An 8,157-nucleotide genomic window follows, 5' to 3' on the forward strand; every position below is an offset into this window, starting at 1 on the left:
CAGCTATGTCACCTACCTGTATCCTTTCCACCATATCAGGTGCTTCAAAGCATTTCAAGGAAATTCATTGTTATCCCCATTGTTATCACATGTTATCCCCATTGGACGAGTAGACAAGCCTAAAAGAGGAGGTGACTGGATGAACAAACTAAGATCTAGAGAAGCATGTTGGATCCTAACATTGAACTCTCATGCCCCAAGTCTAAATTACCGGAATGATTTACTATGTATTTATCGAAATTTGTACATATACTTTCTGCCTATGGAGAAAAGAAGGGGTTAATGATCCAAAGGATGGAGAGAAGAAGGGGTTAATGACCCACAAGGATACTCACCAGGTGTGATAGTTCTGGGGAGGAACCGACTCCACAAAGCTATTTAAGTTTGTTTGCTGTAGGTACACGTCAGTTATTTTTACTATTTGTGTCATGACTAATTGAAGCTATGTTTTTAATCAGATGGAAATAAATGCTATGTTTTTAACTCAATAAGAAAATAACCTTTTTTTCTGGATGGATATGAATCAAGTGCTGGATCCTTTTTCCAATATTCCTTACTGTGGATTCCAGCTCTGATATTCTGTGCACTGAAACAGTGTAACAGCAAAGAGAGGTGAGATGACAAAAGAACTGTGTTTTCTTTTCCCCTCGTATTAATCGTAGCATTGAATACATTTTAATTTGTTTATAGCAGCATCAAAATCTCAATATTACCATCACCTTAATGTAATGTTCAAGGAATAATGTAGATACAATATTTAAATGAAGAACTTTTCTTTACATGGTAGAACTATGTTGATTGTTCTGTTTATTATAATAAATGTCGTTTGGCAGGTCCATTGGAATTGTAGTGAGATCATGCTTTGCTTATACAGGAAGCATTTCTCGCCAGCAGCTGTAAAGGCAGCACTTCACTACATCAGTCATATATTTATGGCCATCGCTTCAAGACAGAAAATGTGGTTGGGAGGGTCCTAAGTAACAGCAGATTGTGTATGCTGAAGACACAGAAGCTGATAATGTTAGAGTTGGTGGACCAGGAGAAAAGACCAAGGACTTGTCTCTGGAAATGAAAGAAGACTGGATAACACAAGCAATGACACAGGGAGATGCTAAATCAAATAACTGTAAACTCAAAGGCACATCCTCTTACACAAAACTTTTGTAAAGTGAAATAGGCTGCCACATGCTGTGCAGATTCCAGATGAATTCCTCAAGACGGTAAGAAGACATATTTTTAATGCTACATAGATCTTGTGCAAGGTTTGGTTGTCACTCTCTCTCTCTATACAGCCGGTCCCCTACTTAAGAACACTCGACTTACATACGACCCCTAGTTACAAACAGACCTCTGGATATTGGTAATTTATTGTACTTTAGTCCTAGGCTACAATAAACAGGTGTAACAGTTATCAAAGGTGTCTGTAATGAAGCTTTAGTGTTAATCCTGGTTCTTATGACAACCCAACATTTTTAAAATCCAATTGTCACAGAGACCAAAAAAGTTCTGTCTGGGATTACAATGATAAAATATACAGTTCCGACTTACATACAAATTCAACTTAAGAACAAACCTACAGAGCCTATATTGTATGTAACCCGGGGACTGCCTGTATGTGTGTGTATATATAATATATGAGAGAACCACCTCTTGTTATAAAAAATATTTTCCGTACTTACAAATAATATTTTTTGCTAGAAAACTATAACATACACAATTGTCAATTAAAAGGTTATATGATGTGTTATACAAAAAAAAATGGGGTGGTTACACAGAGCACAGTGATAGTTTGTCTGTGAATCTATAAATTCTAGAAGAAGCTGCAGATTCATAGAGAAGATTTTAATGTTGCATTATTGTTGTATATTCATAGAACTGGCTGACTTCTGATTTTTTAAATTAAAATGTAAATCCATACTGCATGACTACTATTATTTATGCAAATAACTTCTATAAGACTTTGTTTACATTTAATTTTTAGTATATGAACACTATGAATGTGTTAATGTCCTTATTTTTACAAATAAATGGGCATTCAGGGGGCATTCATAATTTGTGACAATTTAGTTTAACAGGAGAAAGTAAATTTTTAATTTTGCTAGATTCCAGAAATTTGTTAGCTTAATTTACATGACTCCAGGATATACCGTTTTTTTGTACGAGAAATTTGTAATATTTGTAAAAAGAATGATAATTCTCATGAATAAACTACCTGATGATCTCCTGCATAACAGTTGAATATTTATGGTCAAATCATAATAGATCCATCTGAGGACATTTTGCATTACCTGATTAGGGCCAAGCGCTGTTGTAAATTTATGGCACAGGTTTAAAGATCTGGATTCTAAAATCTAGCAGGGTTTATGACCACTTCTGTTTTCTTCTTTTCACACGACATAGCACTAAGGAGTGAACAGAGGAAGCAGTAGAACTACAAAGTAGTTTAATGAAAAGTCTAAAACCACAATGGGTCCAAAAACATTAAAGGGGTTTTCCCACAAATTCACAGGATAGGGCCTAACTTGCTGATCAGTGGGGGTCTCAGTGAAAACGAGAAGTCTTGGTCATTAAGGCCCCTTCAGGTCTGCATCTTAAGGTCTAATGTGTCTTTCTAACAAAAATTCTACCCCTCAGGGGAAGGGGCGAGTAAGCTTAATAAAGTGTACTTATCCTGCCATTACGGCGGGCTTCAATTCCCCGACACTGCCATCAGGGTCACATAACAAACTGAGGTCACTGAGTGTCCCTGGCAATGTAGAACAAGTGACATGGGGTCTCAGCCAGCAGTGCAGGGGAAGTCTTAAGACAACCCTCTTCGGCTATGGATAAGCAAGTCTAGTAAGCCAAATCAACCTGATAAGCAGTATACAAGAATAAAGACCACAGTAACTACTTCTGATTCTTCAGTCATCAATTCTGTCTGCTGACTAGTCTGGAATACCTGTCCCCCTGACAGCTTTGGCCTCTACTTCCAGCATAATCAACTGTTAGTGTAGTGAGAACATTAGTAAAGTGAAAGTAAATGCATAATGCACACCCTTAGGCCACAGACATACAACCATGTTCATTGTAACCTATGGTCTCAATGCTTATGTACAGGGGGACCTCAACTACAATTTTGCAGTGGAGCCGAACCCTTGTTAGTTATGTCATTGTTTCTATATATTAATAAAAAATTTCAATTTATTTTTTTCATTTCATCAGAATACACTCCCTTCGGGCTCACAGACAGAGGATTCCCATAACTTATGTGGATGCCTGGCAGAAGCAGCCCTGCAGCTGTACAGATCAATGGTGCATTGACGAACTTGCCACATATCTGTTAATTAGCATGATTATTCTAATTGCACTTCTGGGAGCTTGGGCAAGAAAGGAAGTATATGTGTAGAAGTCCTACACATTGACACCACAGAACCTTCCTCAAGAAAGATGCATTTCTAAAATCCTCAGACTGACTTTTCGTGGAGAAGACAAATCAATTACCTTCAAAGTTTTATTTGAAAGATATTTATTATTTGGAGAAATAAATGGCAATGTATTTTCCTGGCTACAGAACAATGAATGTTTACAGTGATTTTCTGTAATTGTCATTGAGGATTTGTATAGTGACTTGTTTAAATTCGTTGAACCAATATCTAACTGTAGTCACAGATGGTGAAGTTTCCCATAAACAGCATCCAACTTTGCTTTTATCGCCTCGCATTTTTTCATATCCAAAAACAAAAAGCGAATTACCAAACGATACTGCTCTTTTTCCATCTTAGCAAAAAACTTGAAACACATCTTACTCAAATGGCTGCCAAATCCAAACTAACCTATCATTCAGTCTGCAATTTGTTTTTCTGTCGTTTAATAGATGGCAGCACACAATAATAACACTAACTTCCCTCAGGAACTCCTTCTGTCATCAAACACAAGTACTTATTGAACCGCCCTCGTATTAAAGCAAATTACCTCTGGCCCTCTTATTAGCTCTATGATACCTGCTAAAAGGCTTAGTTTACTGCACAGATTTGCCTTCTGTTACAGAAAGTTCATAAGATCTATGGAGCGAGGAAGGAAAGTATAAGGAATTAAAGAAAATCTACCATCAAAACCATGATAATCAGGGACACTTACTCATAGATCCAAGGACTGTGACTTCGGTAATCTTCTTATACGTCATCCATGGCCTCCTTTCTTCTAAAATAACCTTTCAAAATGATACTTATGAGCCTGAGGAGCTCTGGTGGGTGTTTCCAGAGCCCCCCAGTGATGTCTTTTCACTGGTTGTGATGCAGAGCAGGTATTCCCACCCCCTGTACTTCCTGCTGCTGCTAGATTACACAGGCAGAGGGAGGAGAGAGCAGCGGGAGGGGGAGACATGTTCTGCTCATTGTAACAGCCTATGATGCTGCAGAACAAATGGGCTCTGGTTATTTATTTTAAAAGGAAGGAGGCCATGGATAACAAATAAAGAATACCACAGTCACAGTCCCTGGATCTATAAGTAACTGCCCCTTGTTTATCATGATGGATTTTGATGGTAGATTGCCTTTAATAATGAGAGAAATACAGAAAGTGTTTCATTAATTTCTAGCAGTTTGATACTAATATTTCAACAGATTGTAGCAGCATTGTGTAGTTTATTTATAAATACTGTAAAGCTATGGTGAGGCTGATATCTTGCTGTTATCTACTCTTCAAGGTCTATTTCTATATTTCTCACTCTTCTACTCCTCTTTGAAGACCAATTTGAGCAGTAAGTTGAGAAGTTTAGCTGTCAGAATACTGTATGGGTGGAGATAACGAGATAGAGGTATTTTATATGGTAAGCTATATAGCAATGGATCATATCGTAATATGAAATATTACCGTATTTTTCGGACTATAAGACACTTCTTACTATAGGACGCACCCCAGATTTAGGCTTCCAAAAAAAGGAAAAATATATTTTACACCAATTAAAATATCGCTGTTGGTCGCACTAAAGCACAGCACACAAAAACATACATTTACACACTCAGCTCTGCATCGTCCATCCACATACACACACAGCTCAGCTATACACACACAGCTCATCTATACACACTCATTTCACCTACACACACTCAGCCCACCTACACACACTCAGCTCACCTACACACACAGCTCACCTACACACACACACAGCCCACCTATGCACCCTCTGTCTTATAGTACAGAAAATACAGTAATTAGAATTCCATATTAATATTTTTTAATATTAAAGCGTAACTGTAACGTTACTTTACAAAAAAATAGTTTTAGCACAGCTGGAGAGAGTATTTGACAACAATTCCAACAGACATATATCATGCTTCTGGCTTCTTCTTATACAGAGATATAGCCTTATATATCAGCCGTATCTGTAAAATCCTCTCAGCTTTTCTTGAAGTGGGTGGGACTTCCTTTTTGTGATATCAGCTATGGGCAGCGATGCCAAAGCAGTGATGGAATTCACGTGAACAAGCACAAACCCAGCAAATCAGGACACAGAATCAGTTTTAACTGCTTGTACAGAGATCTAGTGCAGAGCAAGGCATGGATACATGGAGTTCTGCATCATATTGTTATCTGCTACATCACAGATGTAGAAGAAAAAGATATATTAAAACATGTCCACTAACACTATAAAGAATCTACATCACACCTTAACACACACACACACATATATATATATATATATATATATATATATATATATATATATATATATATATTATATTTAAGAAAAAAATGGCAGCACTTAAAAATATATATATACTCAGGTACTCAGGGGCACATCCCAGAACTCTGGCTCAAATCCAGGCAGCACTCTGAGATTCTGATATAATATATATATATATATATATATATATATATATATATATATATATATATATAGGCTAATTGCCTAAATACCAAGCTCTCAACACACCAATTTCACCAAAAGAGTCTTCCTTTCTTTGGATACATCATTTCTTACAAGAGACTACTGATGGATCCTGCCAAGTTGTCAGTGGTAGTTCAGTGCCCATGCGCCACCATCTTTTTGAAGCTGCCGGCAGCTTTGCTGGCGGCGATGGACAGGTCTATGGACAGTACTGCAATCGGTGCTAGTACTAAACGCTAGTGTTACCAGTAAGTGTTTGCTGCAATATGCAACAAAGACTTACCAGCTATCCCGTGAGCCCTCTCCATTCACCCGCAGCCGATGCGTGACATACTATTACGTCACACGTCGGTGAGGTTAAATGTATTTATACAAGTTCCACTTTCCGTGGTATTGGAGCTACCATTCTTCTAATAAAGATTTTTATTGATGTCCTCTGTTCCAGTCATGGAGGCGGGCAGCTGAAGTATACAGTCAAGCTACCCCGCCCTCACTGACGCTGACACTGCCAACCTGGCTGAAGAGAATTTCTGAGGGAGTGGTGAAGAGAAAGGTCACTCTCAACCCCCACATTCCCGAGGGAGTGGTTAACGCTGTCGCAGAGCCAGTCACACAAAGCCACTGTCTCTCTTACATGCTTTTCACCTCATCCCTGTCAGGCTTGCAGGTGTGGATCCTCTGGACCACTGCAGATGATGACGTAAGCCACTACCTGGGACCGGAGTCTAAGTGGTACCCGGTTTTCACCAGAGCCCGCCGCAAGGCGGGTTTGACAAGCTGCGGCGTGGTACCACCAGGTCGTTCCTCAGGCGTGACTTGTCTGCAGTGGCGGCCAAGGTAGAAGTACAGAGACAGCAGACAATCTCGTGGTCGAAGTCCAGGCACAAGTTCAGGGCAGGCGGCAGAGGTGCAACGTCAGAGTCAGGTCCAGAGTCAGCAACAGGAGGTCCAAGCAGGAGGGTATGGGAATGTAGGAGAAAATCGGGAGAAGAAAAGAGACCAACGAGCCTGACGAGGATTTAGACGCTGAGCAGTCTGGAGATAACGGAGATTCTTGTGGTCGGTATAAATATGGACCAGATGACGAGCTCCCTCCAGACTATAGCGCCATTCCACCAAAGCTAGCTTTATGGCCAAGAGTTCCCGATCTCCAATGGAATAATTCCTTTCGGCAGGTGTGAACGTCTTGAGAAGAAATCGCAGGTGTAGGTACGACCCTTGGGCCCCTTCTGGGTAAGGACGGCACCGGCACCAACGGATGAAGCATTAACTTCTAACTGGAAAGGCTTTTCCGTGTCAGGCCTTGTGAGTACAGGCGCAGAGGCAAAAGCAGACTTCAACCTAGTGAAGGCATCTTCAGCAGCCGGAGGCCATTGTCTCGGATTAGCATTCTTTTTAGTCAATGCCACAATAGGAGCCACAAGGGAGGAGAAGTGGGGAATAAATTGTCGATAATAGTTGGCAAAGCCCAAAAATCTCTGTATGGCACGTAATCCCACTGGTCTAGGCCACTGAAGTACTGCTTCCAATTTGGAAGGATCCATTTGAAGGCCTTTATCTGAAATGACATATCCCAGAAACGGAAGACTACTCTGGTGAAATAAGCATTTCTCATGCTTGGCATATAAACGGTTGGACCTTAGGCGCCTGAGGACCTGTCGGACATGGATCTGGTGAGACTGAAAATCTGGGGAAAACACCAAAATGTCATCCAGGTAGACTATGACACAAGAATAGAGTAAGTCTCTGAAGCTGTCATTAACAAATTCTTGAAAAACTGCTGGAGCATTGCAGAGTCCAAAGGGCATTACCAGATACTCAAAATGTCTGTCACGGGTATTGAAAGCGGTCTTCCACTAGTCGCCTTCCCGAATATGGATGAGGTTGTATGCCCCTCGCAGATCCAGCTTGGTGAAAACCTTGGCACCCTGTAGTCGGTCAAAGAGTTCGGTGATGAGAGGTAACGGGTAGCGGTTTTTCACCGTGACCTTATTGAGACTGCGGTAATCTATACACGGACGAAGGGAGCCATCCTTCTTGGATACAAAGAAGAAGCCAGCACCAGCGGGAGAAGAAGACTTCCGGATGAAACCCTTTTGCAAATTCTCCTTAATGTAGGCAGACACTGCCTCGGTCTCAGGCACCGACAACGGGTATACTCGTCCTCGTGGAGGAGACATACCCGGCAGCAGGTTAATGGGACAGTCATAGGGGCGGTGTGGAGGCAGAACCTCCGCTTGTTTTTCAGAAAAAACATCGGCGTAGTCTCGGTAGCATGCTGGAAG

The 8,157-nt window shown here is 40.5% G+C and overlaps 1 long non-coding RNA gene across 1 annotated transcript; it reads left to right on the plus strand.

Annotated features, from left to right (window-relative positions):
* The first annotated feature begins 263 nt into the window (after window positions 1-263).
* LOC140129074 (uncharacterized) lies at window positions 264-3,691 on the plus strand. The gene is made up of 3 exons (XR_011855292.1): window positions 264-612; window positions 834-1,220; window positions 3,205-3,691. It is a non-coding gene; the product is annotated as an uncharacterized lncRNA (long non-coding RNA).
* The last annotated feature ends 4,466 nt before the right edge of the window (window positions 3,692-8,157 follow it).

The sequence above is a fragment of the Engystomops pustulosus genome, chromosome 4, assembly GCF_040894005.1.
Source record: "Engystomops pustulosus chromosome 4, aEngPut4.maternal, whole genome shotgun sequence".
NCBI lineage: Eukaryota > Metazoa > Chordata > Amphibia > Anura > Leptodactylidae > Engystomops > Engystomops pustulosus.